Source organism: Emydura macquarii, unplaced genomic scaffold (assembly GCF_026122565.2).
Source record: "Emydura macquarii macquarii isolate MOO-44397 ecotype Brisbane River unplaced genomic scaffold, CSIRO-AGI_Emac_v2 contig_3220, whole genome shotgun sequence".
Classification (NCBI taxonomy): domain Eukaryota; kingdom Metazoa; phylum Chordata; order Testudines; family Chelidae; genus Emydura; species Emydura macquarii.
In genome coordinates, this window is record NW_027133357.1 from 9,323,061 (window position 1) to 9,344,161 (window position 21,101).

Consider the following 21,101-nt stretch of genomic DNA (forward strand, 5'->3'; position numbering starts at 1 on the left):
TCTGAGAACACGAAGCAGCTGTGTGATCAGAAAGCCACGGAGGGTCAGAGGACAGTGGTTTGGTCTCATTTGGTGGTGGCTATTTTTGGCTATTATGCTTTAATTTTCATTTGATTTCAAACGGGGGTGGGGAGGCGGGAAGAGGACGTGTAATATTAGCTAGTGGTTACGGGTCACGTCATTTGCCTTTGTCACCCTGACCCAAGCCAGGTGAGTAGGGCCAGGAAATGTAATCCAATACTTTAGCAGCCCGCCTGTGAGACGCACCTGGCTTGACAATACATCCTTGCCCAACAGTGAACAATCCAGGCCACATTGCTAAGGGCAAGACCCCTCCGCCCCCCTCCTCGCTGCCTCCCCTGAAGTTGGGAAGGCCAATGTGGAGCGCCATGCTTGGTGCCTGCTGCCTTGTGGGGCGCAGGGAATGGAGCCGCTCTGGCTGCTCCCCCTGCTGTGGATAGGTGCTTAGCTACCTCTGCTTGTGCCCAGCGAGGGGAGTGCCCAGTGCAGGATGGGTGCCGTGCCACCCGTATGCACGCACAGGGCCAGAGAAGGGAGTGGCTGGGAACCACATCCCCTGACCCGGAAAGAATCCTGTAGCTGATTTAGGGTTTTGGGCAGGGAGTGGGAGAAGCAATAGATACATGGGGACAGGGTCTCAGTAGTCTGGTGGGGGTGGGGGGGGCTAGGGACAGAAAGTGGGTTGTTGTGGAGGCAGAGCATTGGTAGTTTCTGGGTGCGTAAGAGGCAGAGGATGGGCCTGAGAGGGCAGCCTCGTGTGGGGGGATGGCACAGTGCATGGGGAGGCAGAGGGGAAATGGATGGACTGGGGACGGAGCTGGGAGTGGTAGCCTGTAATAGCAAATATTGGATGGAGGAGGAAGGCAGAGATGGAATTATCTGAGTGGGGAGCAGCTAACTGATTAGTTACAGAGGATGGATTAGTCAGGCAGGCGTAGAGGGACAGATGGTGGACTGGGAGCGCAGGGGTCATTGAGATGTACTGACAAAGCTGAATGGACTGGATAATCGATTAGGGGTGGGGGAGGGAGATAATTTATCTGGTGGCCTGTATGGGGTGGAGAATTAGTCAGGGGCCAGGGAATTAGTATTTCCTATTAATTCATTTATACTGCTATAATGGCCAAAGGCTCCAATCAAGATTGAGACCCCCGGACTCTGCGAGGCACTGTAGAAATGCGTGGGGAGAGAGAGTCCCTGCATCAGAAAGTTTACAGTCGAAGAGTCTGCCCCTGCAAACACTTACACACATGCCTATCTTTACCACTGGTAAAGTAGTGCCACCCCATGGTGGAAAAGTTAAGCATGTGTGTAAGAATCAGGGCCTAAATAGACAAGGCAAACAGAAACAGACACACATCATAAGTAAAACATCAAAAACACTTTTTAAAAACACCTTTGCCTAGCTCCCTTTCTGTTTCCTTTTTAAATGTAATTTATTATTATGTATTAATCCTTTAAAGTTCTGCTTGTTTTCTTGGGTTTTTATGCAAACTTTCTCCCCTCACCTTTAGTAGCAGCATTTGTCACCTTTCCTCCATCCCCTCCAATGTCATTCACCCCGAAACAGGGTGGCCTTCCCCTTTAAGAGTCAGGTGGTCTGGGGAGAGCCAGCCCTGTTCAATTATGAGACACAGCTGGGGAAGTGGTCAGGTGAGCCCTATAAAAGGCTGGGAGAGCACTATAAAAGGCTGGGTTCTCCTAGAAAACTAGGGGGAGGGGTTTCCTTGCAGTAGTGTGAGTGAGACAGACTCAAGTAAGCTTTCAGGAGCTGTAGGATTGGGGTAGGCAGAAGAATTGGTTCTAAGTTTTGCAGAATAAAAGTGTGTCTGAAAGAGAAGGGGGAGTGGCAGTGAGTCCTTTGTGGGAAGGTCAGGGAATCCCCCCTGTGTTAAGGAAAACTCAGGCAGTGGCTATCCTGAAGTCAGTCTGGGTAAGGTGGTCCTGCTAAACATCCTGTCAACCTAGTTTGTCTCTTGGCTGATATATAGTAAGACTCCCAAAGTCAAGTCCTCTATTAACCCAGAGACCCCTTTCTCACTAAAGCCCTGTGAGTGATTTGATAAGGGAGCTGGGAGAGAGGATAGTCTCTTCTGTTCTGATTCAGGGTCTTAAGAGTCTGGGCAGAGGCTTGAACAGGTGAGTCTGGATGGGGTGCAGAGGGGCTATTTCTGGGGCTCTGTGGGCAGGATAGTATCAAGGTTGTGAGAGAGGAGGGGAGGGAAGATCACTGAGACTCTCTAGAAGAGGAGCAAATGTTTCTTTAACAGAAGAACTAGTAGCAAAATAAGGCATTTGTATAGTATGTTTTGGATAGGACAAGTGGTAATTTGTGTGAGCTGGGCAACACCTGACTCGCAGTGGAGTGTTCCATAGTGCATAGATCTCAATATGCTCTACAATAAAGGCTAACTATCACTTCCCCACTTCACAGATGGGAAATTGAGGCACAGCAAAGGTGAAGTGACTTGCCAAAGGGGCAATGGTGAGTCTGGGGTATAGACTGGAATGAAATCCTAGTCCAGAAAGGAAAACCAAATAAACACTGACACTTGTTTTGTTTTTGATGCTATTGCTTACAATCTTGGTCTAAAAGTGTCTTAAAATAAACAAGAAATTCTAGCTGGTATCTAAAATTGGGGCTGGGGAGGAACCCAAGGCTGCAGTTTAAATTTGTCCTAGCTCCCCACTCTTATTTTCCTAGCTGTGGACTTGGGACAATTCCACAGAGCTCTTTCATTGGAAACTTCTATAATAATCATCCCTGGCTCTTGTGTAGCTCTTTCATTGGCATATCTCAGTGTATGGCAAAGGAGGTAATATCATTATTCTGGCCTTACAGATAGACCAACGGAGGCACAGAGATGGAAGTGATTTGCCCAAGGTCACCCAGCAGAGCCAGGAATGGAATCCGGATCTCCTGAGTCCCATAAGGTAACTAATGCAGAAGTATGACTGCATCTTACTTAATAAGAGACACCAGTGGGCTTTATTCCACTTTGTGTCTGTATTTTATGCTGAGGTAACCCTGAGTGATATAAATGTTGTGCTGCTAGCTGCTTTCCAAGGGCCTGACCTTGCTCTCCTTGAAGTTAATAGCAAAATATTTATTGACAGCAGTGGTGCAGAATCAAACCCCGAAAACTCTACAAGTGTCAGAGTAGCCAAATGTTGGTGTAGCTGCAGATTTTTCCTGGACTGTTCAGCAGCAAGGCTTCTTCCTAGAGTTACCAGCTGCAGGAGCGGTATTTTGTGTTCTACTTAAATGCATTCCAAGTAACATTATTTTGAAAGGCTGCTGTCTTGCAGTGAGTTTCGAAGGCAACTCTCTTCCCCACATTTGTGTCCTAAGTAATTGAGCTGATCATTATGGAGTTCCATGAGTGCCATTTAAAAAAAATTGCTTGTAATCTAAACCAGTTTAGAACCCAGCTCCTCACCTGTGTGAGACCAACAGCTTAATAGGCCCTTTACCTCAGCTATTTTGAAGGTTTCTATCCATTTGAGAATCTGCTCTGCTCTGTATGGTTCAGCAGACAAGCATGTTGACCTATTATGTTTTGTTTTACGAAGTGACACTTTTCCTTTAGAATAATAAATGCATGAATATTGATGAAGCAAAAAGTATGGATGGGAAGATACTTTACAAAAAGTTGCACCCTTTCAGTTAAACCCTAAAAACTATAGACAGCTTGTCAGCTGCACATGGCCCTGCTTCAGTAAACAACTTCAGCACATGCTTATCTTTTAAGCATGTAATTAATCCTATTCCTTATTCAGTAAAGTACTTAAGCACATTCTTAAATTCTTGGGACTTAAGTACTTGCCTAAATACTCTTCTGACTAAGACCCTGTATTTGCTGTGAGAAGTGTTAATAGAAAAAAACTGAATCAGGAAGAATAAACATGAGAACATTTTTATTATATAAAGTTCAGTGGACTAAATTCAGTGGGCACTCTGCAACACCAATGAATTAAGGGATTTATAGCAGAGGTGAATTTGGCCCTGTGTGATCAGTTACTTTTCCTCTTCTAGAAGAAGATTAAATTAAATTTAAGGCAAAATCCCTATAATTTAGTAAGGGCTGAAACAAACAGGGTTCCTTAGAAATTAAGGCCAGCGTACAGCAGAGATTTACGCATATGTTTAATTTTACACACTGAGTAGTCCCATTACAGTCTAGGGGACTACACAATATGGCAAACTGAGCACTTGAATCAGTGTTTGCAGAACATCCTGATCCTTCAGCTGAGTCTGAGCAGGCAGAGGGGTTTGTCTGCATGGAATCAATTGTAGGATTAGTGACTGAATGGAGTTAGATTGTAATTATCTAAACCTGTAGTATTTAATCAAGGAATGTCTATAGAATCACATTCAGGTTCTGTAGAAACCATAGGCTCCATCTAGATTTGTATCTTTTCTCCAGTAACATAGTTTTGCCAAAAGGGTGTTAGCATTCTCATTTCACCCTTGCCCTGCAGTGCTGTGAATCTAAATGTGACAACAGTGGGCAAGTGCTTAAGAACCACACTCAGACCCTGATCCTTGCATTGGCTCCCCTAGGATTTTTTGAGGCTGTAAGGGTCTGCCTGCAGAGACTGGAGCACCGCACAGGACTGGACATTCGAGCATGGACTTTCTGGGGTAGGGACCTGTTTTTGTTCCTTGTTAGCCCAATGGGCTGTTGATCTTGAGTGGGGTGCTACTGTAATAAACTATAAACAGAAAATGGACAGTGATATCAGATCAATCTGAGTGAAGTGCAAACTTATAAAAAAGCATAAATGGTTAAAAATAGTATGTGGATATTTTTTCATTTTAATTGTTTAAAGTGTTGAATAATCTAAATTGGCAGTAATATGATTAAGGACAACATATTTTACAGCATTGGTTTAATCACATGGTAGGAATAAGGTGCATAAGACATTCTCCTATGCCTAAAATGTTATCTCTGGGTGTTGATTTGACAGCAGAACTGGATTTTCTATTGTATCTTTCCCTTTGATATCCAGTTCACCTTCAAAATTGAAGGTTTGCCTCAAATCTTGCAGCTATCCTTATGGAAGTAGTCCTATAGAATTTATTAAAAATTGAATCATGGGGGGTCTACAGAAATTAGTCTTCTATGGAAATTACTTAAGCCTTCTATCTCTTGACACAAGGGCAAAAATTACACTATCAACCTTAAACCTTAGCTATGCTGTAAAATAAAAAGCAGTATCCAATTAAAGTGGAAATAAAACACCTGTCAAATTAGTAGCTGAACACCTTCCAATGATGTGTTGCTACAAGGGTAGGTCATTTGCCCAGATAACATGACTTCATCCAAAATAACACAAAGCCACAAACATAGAAAAGGAGAAAGTGGAGTGCTAATCTAAGCTACTGACTCTCAGCTGGATCCCAAGATAATGTGGATAAACCCCTACTCAATGGACTACTGTGCATGCTTTTCTGTGAGGTGGGAACCTTGGCTAGATTAAGGAATCAGATTTCCTCAGTAGAAAACAAACAGGAGTTGTCAGTAAGCTGGCGAGGCTCTTTGACAGAGGCTGAGTCCTAACACTGGGCAGGGATCCTGCTATGCTGTCTGTAGACAGCCCGAGAAGTCCGCAGGAAGTGTCAATGGCAGTGGAATAATATGAAAACTAGAGCTGGCTGGGCATTTTCTGATCCCTTTCTCAGTGAGAAATGCTGGTTTATTGAAACCAAGCTGGTTGTGAAACGGGATGGTCTTGACAGACTTCCTGCGTTGACAGACTTCCAGAGGGGTAGCGAGCGGTGTTGGTCTGTATAGAGCAAACACAACCAGCGTCCTGGAGCACTTTAAAGACTTAAACTAAATTTCTGCAGGCGTGAGCTTTCGTGGGCTGCGACCCACTTGGTCAGAAGCAGCAGCTGATGAAGCGGGTTGCAGCCTGGGGAAAGCTCATGCCTCCAGAAATGAAATGTCCGTCTTTAAAGTGCTCCAGGACTCCGTGTTCTGAGTTGACAATATTTGAAATGGACGGTCTTGATCTTCCAGAAGGAAAACGTCCAGCTGCTGGGGTGTGACAAGTGCATGCAGTCTATGGGAAACGAGGACTGGTGACTGAGGTATCTACTAGCCCTGACTGCCTCACTACCCACCCTCTAGTCACTTACCCCTTCATCACTTTGCGGGCGGCCCCCCCCCCCCCCCGCACACCGGCTGTTCCCCTTCAAAAAGGTGGGTTCAGACGGGGGCGGCGGTGCATTGCAGTGTCTGAAAAGTGCCTGTTCGCCGCCCGTGCAGGCAGGGAGGGGCGCACCTCCTGCCTTAGCCCCCGCCGGGGGGGGGGTCCCCGCTAACCCGCCCTGGGGTCGCCCATTAATGCCCCACGCCCCCCCCCCCCCCCCGACTTCCTAGCTGTGCGGTGCTAACCCCGCTCAGAGCCTTCCCCCGCCTGCTCCTGGCTGCAGCCCGGCTCCCCATTGACACACCCCCCCCCCCCCGCGCTGCAGGGCGCGTTCCCCGCATCCTCCTCCTGACAGCCGGACCTGCCCTGCTCGGCCCGCCGCAACGCAGGCGCGCTCCCGCCTCTCTCCCCGGCCCGGCCCGGCGGCGCGCAGCGAGGCGCCCAGGAGTGCGCGCGCGCGCGCAGGCGGCGGTCGGGGGCGCGCCCGCTGGTCCCTGCCCTACTGCGGGAGTGGGCTGGGCGCGGGGGGGGGGGGATGAGACGAGGGGGGGGGGGGGAGGCTGCCGGAGGACGGAGCGGGGAGCCCGGCCGGCTGGCGCGTTCCGTTCCCCAGCGGCGGCGGCAGCAGCTCCCCCGGCCGGGCCAGGTAAGGGGATGCTGCGGGCGGGGCTCGGTGCCTGCCTTCCCGCCCCCTCTCCATGCACCGGTGGGGGGGGGGCGCTGCGCAAAGGTGCCTCTCGCCCACCCCCGCTCGCCCCCCGGCTCCTGCCGCGGTCCCCCTGCCGCCCGGCTCTCCGCCGCTGCGGCGGCTCGGCGCTGCCCCCCTGTGCACCAGCGCCGGGCGGGGGGCAGGCCCGAGGGGGTGTCTGGCGGCTCCCTTCCCCTGCCGGGGCTGGTGCTGGGGGGGGGGGGGGATTGGAGCAATCCTCTTCAAGCTGGCCCGGAATCCATCCTGCCTGGGCGGCCGCAGCTCCCCCGGCTGTCCTCTCTGGGCAGGGGCTGGGTGTCACAGGTCCCTGGGCAAGGGGGGGATGTCATTGGGCTTCCTGCCACGTATTGCTCGTTGAGAGACCGGATCATTTTGAGGCCTGATCCTGCGGCCCCCCCTAGGTGTGGGACGATCCCGCTGGGAATGGGGCTGAAGTGCCACCCATGGCACAGCTGCAGAAGCTGCTAGCGAGAGAGAGATTCTCCCCCCGCCCAACACACCACCACCTTGATTCCAGATTTTGTGAAACAATGCATTGGGGACATGTCTGCTTTTATAGCCCATGGAAGAGCCTGGCTCTTCCTCTCCCTTCGTGTGTGAGATGCAGAGGGAAATCTGAACATCCGGGCCCATATCTATCTGGTAACAGAAGTTTTCCCTGTCACGTCCAAATGTGGAGTGGCATGATGGTATGTGTGTGTGTGAAAATACATGTGTGGGCGGGGGGAACTTGTGTGTAGAAAGGAAAGCTGGCATGGACCTCGCCTGAAGAACCCTTATGGTTTATGTATTAACCTCTGAGAGAGGGAAATGGTTTTTCCTACCTGGATGGCTTTTTCTTTATTGTTTACTACAGGCTATTTTATTTAACCTTGCAGTCTAAGGCTGCTGGCTGGCTGTCGGCACAGGCAAGGTCCTGGGTTAGCTGGACAAGTGGTCTGATCCAGTGTGGATATTATGAAAATATCTGGAGTGTGAGGTTGCATTATGTGGATTAGGGGCCTTGCCAGAGGATATGTTGCTTATAAAATGGAGAGATGGGTGCTCCGGCCCTGTTAGAAACGGTCTTTAAATATGCAAGCTCTATCTGTGTCGGTGTGAGAGACTAGCTGGTACTAGTCAGGCGGTAAGTGCTGAATCATGTGTACTCCTGACTGTACAGCAGGCTTAGCTATTCCCTGTCTTCAGGAAATGTGCAGGAACTGATTGACACACTCTATTCCTTTAATTTTGTGTGAACAATCCATGTCTGATGTAGGAACCTTTTGGGCCTGAAAGAATTGTGTTGGTGTGATAGATGGTGTGACACTTTTATTTTGCCTTGTCTGCTCTTGGGAAAACATGGACACTCAAATGACATGTATGCTGTACATACTGGGCGAGACCTTTGAACAAAACAGCGCAGATGAGATCAGTGTGGGGAGGTTATACGAAGGGTCAGAGGGGTTGAGAGATGTTCTTTGAAAATGATTGTACTTCTATACCAGGGAAGGGACTTTCCTTTAGGATCCTGTCTTAAGGTTTTGTTTTTTCCCCCAAGGTCAGACCCTGGAACTAGTAGTACTGTCTATTCAGTATTTCTGAAGAGCTCTCTAGCTCTTTTCTGAGAGCAAAGCTACATTAAGTGTGTGAGACACAGAAATTTGGTATACTGAGATCCAGGCCTCTTACTGTTTTAAGATGAATACAGTGGAGAGGCCACTGTTTCCTAGGTACTCCTAACAAATACTAAAGACAAAAGCAAAAATTCAGGGATTTTGATTGAGACACAGGCTCCTTCATTGTTAACCAGGTTTCTGTGAAATGCCTACCCTTTGGCAGACAGCTTAATTGACTGCCAGCGTGACTACTTTATTTCCCAAAAACTTCTTAACACCAGTCTACCATGAGAAATAGCCATTTGAATTCAAGATAGTGCTATTTCTTAATAGCTTTGATCTGGGAGACATGCTGTCTACCCCTTTAAATGATTCCATTTAAATAATATGGACATATAATCTCAGCTAAACAGATGGGCTCAGTCTGCAAAACTTGTACTCCTGGTTCAGGTTTGAGGGTTTTATTTGTGTCCCGTTGTACTAATGTAACATGATGGGCTCCTGGTCTAGGGCTTGTAACTGCTACAGTAGTTTAAAAAAAAACACATTCTGGAGCAAGAGATAATAGTGAAGTCTATTTCAGCAGAAAGCTGGGGTATTTTTGGGAATTGTCATCTCTGAGCCCTTGTCCATCTCACTTGCTGCTTTTGTTTCTGAATTCAACACAGGCATGCCCTCTTGGTTTTAAAATTCCTCCCTGAAGTCACTCTACTTTACATCTCAGGTTTCATATCCACTTGCTCCTTCAAATGTCTGTACCTTGCCTGCTGACAAAAGTGGTTTGTGCGTGTGAAATGATGTAGGCACACCGCCCCCCTAACTGGAAAACATGGGAGGGGGTTGGGGAGCAAAACTCTACAATCTAGAACAGTGTTGTTCCCTGAAGCATGGGAGAGGTTTACAGTAAGAAAAGGAAGGATGGATGAGAATTGCTTCCTGAAACTCCCACAGATCCCAAGGAAATCGGTTCTCAGGTAATTGGTTCCAGGTGGCTCTCAGGTTCCCCAACTCCTTCAGGGGCTGTGATCCTGTTGTCCCTCCACCAGCTAGCATTTTCTTATTCATTTCAGTTGTTAAATCCTCCAGGCCCTTATGGAAGCACATCCAGGTGCTCCTACAGGATTGCAGAAAGGGGATGCAGTTTTCCAACCCCAAGGTTCTAAAAATCCAGGGATTTAAAAAGAGAGAACCCAAGCTTTAATTTGGGCCACCTGCCCCCAATTTTTGTGCCTTTAGGGGGTCACATTTCCAAGCTTTTTCTCTGCAAACATGAGGGCTAGAAACCTTAAAAATACAGCTGAGATTTTATGGAATGACATGACTCTAGGAGTGGGGACTTTAAGTAAAACACCAGTACTGTGAATTGGCAATGCTGACGGTTGTGCAGCAGAGTTGATGCTACTTCTTTCTGTAACTGTCACTTTTGTGAACGTGCTGCAACTGAAATAGAGCTGGTCAAATCTGTTCCTGAATAACTATTAGATGAGACAACTGCCAACATTCATAATGAATATTAATTTGCAATGAATTATTCAACTGCCTGTTCAGACACTCATGTGATCCAATTGTCTCCACCTTTGTGGGTCTTGTGTGTAATTGTCACTGTTGTTGGCCGAGTGCCATGGGGTGGTTTTCTATATTGCACCAACACCAAAAATGATTAGAGAGGCTCAGTCATAATAGCAATAGATAAAGCCTACTTCTGCATACCCATGCTTTTGCAAGCTGCCCTGGGGCTTCAGTGAGACTCCTTGCACATGTTACGGCTATTTGTGAGTAAGGGTTGGTAAAAGAGGGCTCACGTATTGGTCTCTTGTCCTCTAGTATTTTACTAAGCGCAGAGGAGTGATGTAAAGATGTCCATTGAAAAGGAGTTAATTATGTGAGCAGGTACAGCCTGTTGAATTGTGATTTTTTTTGTTTTGTTTTAATGGACTTGGGGTTTGTAGACTAAAAACAGAAGAACGGTGAATTGCGTAGAAGTGATGGAATGAAAATAGATGAAAACTATACTGGCTATTGGGATCTCAGGTTTGAAATTCTGTTGGGGGGGGGGGGGGGCTATTTATGGTCATGGGAGGGTCAAGTTTAAAGAGAATGGATGGTGATGGAGCTGTGAGGCTTTAATTAGTTTTTGTTTCACAGATGGAGGGAGAAGCAGTTTATACCTGAATTGAATTTTACCTCCATGTTATCCTGTGGTGGCACTGTGTGTGTATACTTACCATATGTGGCACTTTATAGTCATGTGGAATATTTCCATGTAAGCAGTGCCATTGATCAGTTACAAAGTCTTGTCTGGCAATGTGTTGTATTTCCGTATTGGAAACACTTGTGTTCGGACCAAGCCCATCACAATGTGTGGATCGCTTGTTTTGAAGCACCATTAAAATTTTTTGATTGAAGGGCATATTTTTATAGATCCTGAGTGTGGGTGGGTGGGTGTTTTTGTTAGTGCTCATAACAGGAAGGGATTAAGAGCACTCCCTAAACCTGTACATTATACAAGTAAAGGAAGAGTTCAGACCCCTCACTTCAGCTCTGCCAATGGTCTCTTTCCTGACTTGCTTTCCTAAGCAGGACTCCAGAAATAAAAGCAGAGCTCTTCAGATTTCCAGAGCAATGAGGGGGAATTAAATGTGATTGAGCAAAGCCATTATGGGTGGGGAACGTTCTAATTATGGCCCAGATCCTGCAACATGATCTACACAGACCCTTGCACCTGCATGGAGTTACATTGAAGTCAATGGGTTTCTCTCCAGGTGCAAGCATCAGTGCAGATCATGTTGCAGGATCTAGGCTGTGATTAGAATGTTCCCTCTGCATAATTGCTTAGCTGCATTGCACTGGAGTGTTGACTAGTTGTGAGGTATGTGTATGTTTTTCAAAGCCTTGTTTTCATTGGGGAGGAAAATAACCCTTTCTGTTGATCTTGGTCTTCATAATATTGTTCCTATCCCAGAACAAAAATTTTGGTCTGCTCTTTCCCTGACAGTCTTAACGTTCCTGGGTGTCTCATTTGACTACAGCTCATCATTACCAAAATTTTCCTTGGTATTTTCAAGCAGAGGAGTCTGAAAATTTGTAACTACATTATTCATTCAAAAAATTCTGTAGCATCTAACCAAATCTCATCGAGGATCTCCAGTTTTCCTCCTTGACCTGTAGGTAATATTTCCAGAACTATCCTCTTTAAAGTGAAGTGCCCCGGGCTACAGGTTTAAACGTTAAGTAATTTTTTTCAGTTGCTGTTTTCTCCAGTAAACCATATGTCATTACATGACTCTTTCACCTGTGCTGCTGCTCCCTCCCCAGCTGTCCAGGATGGTTGCTATATGATCCTGGAAGCCCAGCCCAATGTGGATTAGCACAACAGCAAATGCAAGCTAACTAGGCCTTTTTTTTTTTTTTTTTTTTTTTTAACAAGGTCTGAATGAAACCTTGCATGTTACACTGGATTACATTTAAAAAAGGATTTAGACCTTTTACAGGGATCGCAATACATAGTGAAGGAGATAAGAGGCCAAGGATTAATAACGTAACATGGCTGAGGTGAGTATTTTCAGGGACAATACACTGGGATAAACCTTAACCGTACCTCTCAGGAATCCCTCAGTTTGTGGGCTATGTCCCTACAGCTGTGTGTGGCCAAATCCTATTGTTCCACTGATGGCGATCTCCGCATCCTTTTGTTCTCTCTGCTTGGTGCTGCACTTTCCATTCTGTCAATGTGTTACAGGCAGAGGGAGCAGCCCGTGATGTGTAGAAACAGCGAGAGCATCACTCTCGTGCTGCAGGTGGGAAAGTTGTGGGGAAGGGCTGGGAATGTTTGGGTCACAGCTCCCTTTCCCCACCCCCACCTTACAGATTAGCTGGAAGAGCGTTATCTAGAAATCCTGGCTGATGTTGCTCTGAGCCAGGTATCCAATAACAGTTCTTTGAAGGACATCAATGTCCAAGACTGCTAGGGAAATAGTATCATTGCAGAGAGGATGCTTTGTGATAAGGGTTTAGTCCTGCAGGGTTGTGAGCACCCTCAACTTCCAGGGAATTCAGTGACAACCTAGGGGTGCTTAGCACCTCATAGTCATAGGCACATGTAGCCCAAGGCAGACAATTTAGGTCATGGACCCACTTCATCATAATGTCTTGCTTTGGTCAGCACTGCCATCTTTGAACTGACAGCTACAGGCAGAAAACTGGTCATCCAAGACCTGATGTTCTTGTCTAATAAATACATCAGATGCCCTCTGGTAGCTACTTGGGCTGCCATGGTAGAAAGCAACTGCCTCTTTCACCTTTGTTTTTTAGAATGAACCTTCACCTCTGTTACAGCTGCCCAGAACCCAGACATTCTGGTCCGATGGCAGCAGAGTGAGATGCTGTGCCCTGATCGCATCATGTTGCGATGCGACGTGACTCAAAACATCTTTGTGGTCTGGCAGTCTCCTTTCAGAGTTATGCCTCCTTGACAGCAGATTTGGCTAGCTTCTGGTTATAGGACTGATGGATTCCTACAGCCTTTCTTTCCCTAGATGCCTGCAACAACATAACTCTGGCTCACTTGTCAATCTCCATGCTCTATCTCCTGAAATGCCCACATGGCAATGCCTAGGCATGGTGTTATGAAGCTGGGTTGGGTTGTGTGTGGGAGCTATTCCTGCACCTGCCTGAAGTGCAGTCAGATCAGCTTTGGGTGCTGCAAAAAAAGGTAAGTTCATTTAAATCCTCCCGTGCAATTGTGTGCTGCACTGACCTTGAGTAGGCCCATTTAAAAGTGTGTTTGGAGTGGGGGGAAGGGGTTGTGAAACAGGAAACTGCTAAATGCAGAGACTGGCTGCTCAGATTTTTCATTTTATGTGATCTGTTCTTAATGTTTAAAACAGGCCTCTTTGCTGAACATTGTTCAGGGTTAGTGCCCCAAATATATTTGCTTAACAGACGTTTCCCATTAGCATGACTGGTGTTTATGTATTGTGCTGGTTGGTCCTCTACAAGTGTAAGGGAACACATGGTCCCTGCTCTGAAAGATAGAGCATACTTTCCAGATGCATACCAAGACCTGATCCTGAATTGACGACAGCTGACTGAGGCCATCCCAAAAGATGTTTGAAGGAGTGTGAAGATAGGCCTTGAAGCAGAAGGGATTAACAAGGATGGAAGGGGTGAAGAGACGAAGGGAAGGGAAGGGAGCAGAGTAAAACAGGGCTAGTGATGATTAGAAGGCAGATTTGGGAAAAAATAGAGCAGAGGCAGGTAGGAGTGGAGATAAATGGGGCTTTGGAGGCAAGGTCAATAAACTTGGACTTGATAGACCATGTGTGAGAATGAGACTTGAAGAGGAGGGTGACATGAATGATGCATTGGAGAGAGGATTTTAGTCCCTAGACATTTGTTTTTTAAGAGGGCTTAGTGTTAGCAGTCTCCATGGGCAACAGCTGTATTGAGTTCTGGGTTCAGTACAGACCTTTGACTTAATGAAACTCAAATGTGTCTAGTGGATTTGAGCTGAAGGGAAGGTGGTGTGAGGCTCATGGCCAGTTGTTACAGCTGTGCTATGATCATGGAGTGCTGGTGTTGCTGGTTTCAGAGGAAGCCACTTGCATGCCCTCCATTCTTGGAGAAGATTTCTGGAACTTCAGACACTGGGGATGCTGTGGGTCTCTCTGTGAATTTCTCATGTGGACCAAAGTCACAATGGAGAGAAGCTAGGTATGGATGGCTAAGAGGAAATCTCCCACATCCTTTTTGTGTGGGATGCTTGACTGCAGCTCTCCATGACCAAGTTCATGCAGTAAATTGCTGTCAGTTTCATTCTTTCAGAGGCCAAGTGTATGACTCTAGTAAACAGAATCTGGTATGGATTGAATGATGGTTCAAATTACAGTCGGGATACCCCTGAGAACAGGGAACACAAATGGTTAACATTCAGTCAGCAGCTGTCCAGGGTGCTGAAATCCAAGACCTGCACAACGTAGCTTTGCTGGCACCATTTAAACAAGTTGTCATTGAAGGGTTAAGCAGATGTGGCTTGCTGGATGCTGTCTCTGTATGAAAGTCTGGGGGAAGTTGGGAATCTGGACACAAGTGGGGGTGGAGGGTTGGTCCAGTTGGTGATGCTGCTTTAAGACCTTCTCAAGGAAGAAAAGCTTAAGAGCCACCCTGCCTCTTGGCATGCTTTAAGAAGTTTCAGACATAGTAGCTATATTTAATGTGTAGTTGGCACTAATCTGGTGTGTGACTGGTGTAAACCTTTCTACCGAAAGGAATCAAGATGATGGGCACTTCCATTGGATCCATCATGAACTTTCAGATCACCTCAAGGCACCATAAGTAGGCAAAATGAGTGTGAAAGAGTCAAGTCTCCAAGATAGTGACTCAGCAGAAACTCCAGCAGTTGCTTCAAGAGGTTCGCTGCCATGCCTATAGCTGAGGGAGGGGGGTGATCACTTCTGGAAGGGATTAAAGGCTGACGTTCTCTTGATTTGTGCTGAGTACATTGGCTGTCACCCACTAAGAAACATCTCCACCTATTGTGGGCGGATCTGTGGTTCCAGGATTGGACCTCTCAGGACTTGTCTGTAAATCCATGGTAGAGATCTCCCTCAAATTGAGGGATTGCCACTAACTACTTGGAGTCGGCCTGTATCCTTTTGTTCCACAAGCTCTGAATGCTGCATGCCTCTTTAACAGCAGGGTCTGGTACCACCAGACACCTCCTGTTTAATTACTGTCCTATTTGTGACCAGTTGGGAGAGTCGCTTATATGCCTTATGGCACAGCTTGACTCTGCAGTGATAAAGACGTATCTGTACACTGAGCTGTACCCTTCTTGGATTAAGGGCATACAAAAAAAAAAGCTCTTTCTTGCTGTCACTTAAATGGTGTCAGGATTTGTGAAATCTTGCTTTCAGATTTCTAATAGACCCAGCAACAAAGAATGCTTGTTGCAAGCTCATTGGCTTTGTGTTTGCATCCTTATGACGTCTTCACAGATGCATGCAGGGGAGAGGAGTGTGATAGAAGGGAGGCTTTGTAGCCGTGCATGTGACTGCACACATGGGATCGCTGAAGTCTCTTTTGGTCCAGTGCTCATTTCATGGTACACCGGGCAGATACAACTCCCCCCACCCCCTCCTGGCTTGTGGGATGAAAGTTTCTCATGACCAGCAGCAAATGAATTTGGGACTGTGCGCGTTGTAAATGTCCCATGCAAACTCTTCTCACTCACAAAGGATGCTTCCGTGAGGTCAGATGCAATGTTCCTCCATGTCCCCCAATTAATCTCGTGGGTAAATAGACTTGAGTTCATCTGACAAAAAATGACCCTGGTACAGCACTCCCAAATTAATAGGCTTAAAAGAACATCATCACAGCTAATAGAGCTGACTAAGTTGGTGTGTTGTAAAATTTTGTAGGATTTTTTTTTGATTCCCTGACTGCAGAATGTCGGAAGTGATTGCAGAAAGTAAAGTCCAAATACTTTAGTGAAGCTTAGTGGTGTGACTGGGATAGTGGCACCTGAGGAAACGGGACAGATCCCTGGGAACTGTTTCCTGCTCTAGTTTTGAGGAGAAGAACGTAGCTCCACAGTTGGAAATGGGGGAAAAAGATGTGGGTGAAGAACACATGGCTGGTGGCTACTGCAGTAGTTCTGTTGACTCTGTGTGTGGTAGTTCTAGTTAGCTAGAGGAGTGCTAGTAGCATACTCTGGGCTTGGAAGTTACTGCTGAGATTCTCATATGTTTGTGCTGTGATCCTGTCACAAGCTAAGCAAGGATTAGCCAAGCCAAGAATTTGACTAGATGGTTTTCCTGGGAAAATAGAAATGGTACTTGGGAGTAAGCGGTGTTCTTTCTAAAGCACCAAGTCCCCCCCAACATGGCGGTAGGTGTGCTATCTGATTATGATGTAAAACCATAGTCATGACCACTTGTGCCCATTAGAGAATTCTGAGAACTTCCCATGAGATTAGGTGGGGGAAGGAGAAGCCTGCCCTGTTGCAGGCACTGTTAGTTGCACTTGTGCAACTGAAGAGAATTTGGGCCAAGGTGAGCATGGCCAAACTTCAGCTTGGGCAGTCATTGCCCCCTTACATTCTCCTTGCAGTTGCAATTGGAGACAGTGCGCTTAATTCCCTGCTTTGAACTGTTGCTGTGTTTTGCATGTGTTTATCTGAACCCAGATCCAGAGAAACTTTGCAAATGGCACCTACCTTTATAATGAGCTGATCCAAACCTCTCGGTTGGAGCGCCTCGGAGTTCTGGGGTTTTCAGAACCTGGCTCCCAGTCTTGGGGCAGGAGCTCATTGCTGATCATTGTTCCTTTCTCATGTGTTGTTATCACAAGCCTAAATGCTGCTTCAGAGCAGCAAGCTCAAATAATCTTCGCTGTAGGAATAAGCAAAACAATCCTTTTTAAAAACTACTCCTAAACAGAACTGAAGTAAACCAGACACCGAAGGAAGCCATTCATGACTTCATGTCATCTCAAGCCGCTTAAACCATCATGGAAACTGTTGCAGCATTTTGTTAGGCTCACATTCAAAAGTAATTTTGAGTGCCTTTGCTTTTTGGATACTGCACTTGAGACCAGCGCAGGGCCTGTCTTTTTCAGAGGGGTTGGGCACCTGTAGCTCTGTTCATTTTTAGTTACAGTTCTAGGTGCTCAGATCAAAGATTTTTCTCAGGGTGGGTATAATGGGAGGCCACACTGGAAACATGGGCCTGTGTAACCGCAGGGCACATTTTCAGAAGCACTCAGCTTCAGCTGTTTGTTTTGATGCCAAAATCAAAGTTAAGCTCTTTTGGCAAATATGCCTTTTATTTAACTGGCCAAACGGGAACAGTTTTTCTGAAAATCTGGCTCTCAGGCCCCCTTTTCTTCCCCAGCTGTAATCCATATAGAGTTGTTACTTAGCAGAATATCACGATGGATGAGACCACTCGAGCGCAACAGACGGTAAAATAGTCTGTATCCTTCTGTTTTCTGAAAGCCCTGCCTCTCTCTCGGAGTTGTGTATTCTCACATTTTGCTTGTCCTCCCCCAAGGGAATTACAGCCTTAATGTTGGGAGATCACATCCAAGAAGCAGCATAAGGTGCTTCTCGGAGGGGTGTTACGGTTTTATTACTAAATAGGAAGAAAGCCCCCAAACTGTACTGCCCATCTGTTTCTGCTTCTGTATAATCATAGGAGGGTAATGGCGTGGGGGGTTATTGGTTCGGAAGTTGGATTGCAACTTTGTCTGAACAGTTTTATAAAAGGACATCTGAACTTTAGATGGTGCAAGAACCTAGTTTTCCCCCTCATTTAAAGTATGCTAATGGTCTCTTTGTAATCATCAGGGATTCATTCAAATCTACAGTAAGGCTGGTATAAAGACTAGTCCTTGTATCAGTTAAATGTGGGCTCACTTAAGGTGTGTGTCTTTTTAAATCCCTTTTCCTTTCAGTTTTTATTTGCTTCCTCCAGCACTGCTCTTTCATTTCTTCTTTTCTGAAATGAACCCCACTGGGATAGGCCGTCTTTACTCCTGCTTTTCCCAAGACATTAACTGTCTGAATGCTAAGAGTAGCCGATATTGTATGGTGCTCCAACCTTGCTAGCTCTGTAATAAGTGTGTGTTAGTCGAACCTCTAATCCTTAAATCGACACTCGACAAATGGACTAGCCTTGTAGCAGGCTGGCTGGATGTTCCTACAAAACTGTTTTCCAGGGAAACTTAGTGAGAAGCTGTGTGGAGAAACAGGGAAACAGAATATTTGCAACAGTGAAAACACTGTCTAATATGAACAGATAAATTATGATCTGATTCCCACCTGTGGCTTCAGTGGGATTTTTCACAGGTGTCTGACAATTTTCCCCTTGAGTCTTCTGTTGAAAGTTATAAATGTTCTAACAGGATTTTGCTTAAGACCATGAAGTAATAGCTTTGTAATCCTAATCTTGGCTAGTCACCTACTGCTCACCTACTTTCTAGCGTCCTTTAAAAGAAAGCATTTCATAGGATACAAGCAGGGTGAAGTTTTATTTTTAAGACCCACTTCTGCCATACTCCTTACTTTGCAGTGGATTGAATTGGTTTGTACAGTAATTGCCTATTGCTGTTCCCCTTCCGCTGACTTCTGCTGCTTCATCTACTGTAGAGTGAGCCCCTAGGAGAAGGGGCCATTGCAAAATGTGTGGGAAGCAACAAACACTGTATGTACTACTGTAAATCTATAATAATGCCCAGTAGCACGGTCCTGCTGAGAATGGGAAACGTGTTATAACTGTTACAGTGCAAGCTTAGCAGCTCTTCGGAAGGGACAGGTCTGAAACCAAATTTTAAACAAGTTGTCAAACTGACTCTGCAATTAACAAGATGATGAAGTGGCTCTAGAAGGCAGCTAATTGCCTTTAAAATGTCATCTTGTCAGCTCTTATTTGGTCTTTATGCAACTGAGCTTTACCAGAGTAACATTGTTTTAAATGGTCTCTCCTTCTGCCAGTGTCATTGAAGGATCCTCTCCTTACAGATCCTCAGATGTGATTAATAATGTGTTTGCTACTTGGTTCCACCTTTAAATATAGCCTTGTTTTTTCAAAATGTTCGGGTAGAGCAGTGGGTTGTGTAACAAAAGCCTTGCAGGGGGAGAGAAGTCACCTTCACTGCCGCCACCACCACTTAACATCCCTCTGTTTGAGGCACCAAGAGTTGGCCACATCCCACCCTTCTTGGAAACAGGTATGTAAAACAAGCAATAAAAACCCTGCTTAAGAATAAGTTAGGATCGATATAAATCTGCCATGGTCCATAGCAAACAGCCTCGTCTTGTGTCTTGACTCCAATTATAGTTAAGCCATGAATTCATCCTCTTTTGCCTATTTTTAAAAATCTCCATTCTTGTCTTGACATTGGGGGCCCCCACTGAACTAGCAAGGGTATCAGAAGCATTTAACATGTAGTTCGGAGGCTGTGGGGGGGATGGAACCTCATTTTGGAGAGTTGAGTCTCACCTATTTGAGACATCATCACTCTAGGCCATACTGCCACAGCTGTAATCAGCTGAGAGACCTGCACATTTGAACCCCTGGCTCTGGATGAGAAGGCTGCCATCTGAGTGGCTCTCCACTTCGAAACCTACTTGACCTTTGCCTGACAGCTCGAATTTCTTGTTTTCAGGGCATACTGCAAAATGCCCATGCTTCTGGTGGGGGAAGAAAATGCTAAGGGGCTGATGTGCTTAAGGCGAAGTGTCTTCTTTCCCTTGGTGGTGAGGAGCAACTACTGACTACATCTATTGATTTGACGGTCTTTAAGTTGTGGCTAGGTCACAGGAGTAAGAGCTCTGTTTGCTTAAAAATTAGAAATCAACATTTGTCACTTTGTCGCTAAATCCCTCGCCTGGCTTCTGTCAGTCTCTCATTCATCAGAGAGCTGAGGACTCTTCAACAGATGTTGTCAAATCTGTCACTGACCTACCCTGATACGCCCCTCCCCACCCCCAAACTTGGATTGGCCACACTCTGTATGAACCTCCCTGAGTGAGGTTTTTATTGTCATTGTGTTTGTTGTTGGCAAAGGTACTTCAACATAGAGGTACAGTAGAGACAGCAGCAGTGTACGCTCTCCACCCCCTCCCCATTACCGCAATCCTGAGCAAGGCGCACCGCCCCTAGGATGAGGTAACCTAGGCCTTGTCTGCGTGACAGCGTTTTATCGACAAAAGTCAGCTCTCCTCTCCACATCAGTGGAGGTATACGCACTGCGATGCTCCTTCTGCTGACAAAGCTCTTCTGCTTTGCTGGCAAAATAAAACCACTTTCATGAGAGGCATAGGGCTTTTTGCAGCAAAATTATATCAACAAAGTGTCAGTGCAGACGCGGCGCTTGGTTATGTCGCTGGCCTCCTGGAAGTGTTTCACAATGTCCATCCTGACATCTGTGGTCAGCAGTTCAAACTCCCCTGCCCTGCACCCAGGTACATACCTTCCCCCTTTCAAGTGGCAGGAATCTTTTGCAATTCCACTTGCTGTTTGCTTGGCATGGAGAAGTCCCATTGCATAGTCCCTGCTGACCATGGCAGCTCCATGCAGCAAACGCTCTCCCACTCGGAGCACAGCAGAGCTGTTGGATCTGCCGAGTAAATGGGGAGAAGAGGCTGTGCAGTCCCAGCTCCGCTGCAGCTGTAGGAACTTGAATACCTAGGGTCAGATTGCTCACGGCATGTTGGAGAAGGCTACGAACAGGACCCATATCAGTGCCGTGCGAAGTAGAAGGCGCTGAGGCAGGCGTACCAAAGGCGAGGGACTCAAATCATTGCTCTAGTGCTGTGCCGAAGACTTGACCCAAGACTTAAGGACCCGAAGACTTAAGGAGCTGGATGCTATCATCGGTGACAACCCCACCGCCCTTGCAAGAGCGCCGTGGATACTCTGGGGGCCTGGAGGCAGCAAACAACCCCCGAGGACAAAGTCATGGATGTGGAGGTCAAGTTGGAGGGGGAGATGTGACTGGGTCATCCTGTACCGTGGCGACCGAAGACCTCTTCTCAACCCAGGAGGGTTGGAGCCAGTCCCAGTGCTGTCTGGCATGCATGATGCAGGGGAGGAGAGCTCTGGTAAGTGATG

At 46.5% G+C, this 21,101-nt stretch overlaps 1 protein-coding gene across 2 annotated transcripts in view; it reads left to right on the plus strand.

The window, feature by feature from the left end:
• The first annotated feature begins 1,745 nt into the window (after positions 1 to 1,745).
• The window catches only part of NFASC (neurofascin), a 172,393-nt gene continuing 153,037 nt past the window's right edge, over positions 1,746 to 21,101 (plus strand). The window contains exons 1-4 of one of the 2 annotated variants that reach the window (XR_010916903.1): positions 1,746 to 2,160; positions 2,456 to 2,506; positions 2,864 to 2,955; positions 4,586 to 4,819. The gene's annotated coding sequence lies outside the window, so the exon portion shown is untranslated. Of the gene's footprint in view, positions 2,161 to 2,455; positions 2,507 to 2,863; positions 2,956 to 4,585; positions 4,820 to 21,101 lie in introns of those variants that run through there. The other variant, XM_067531697.1, reaches the window with a different exon arrangement.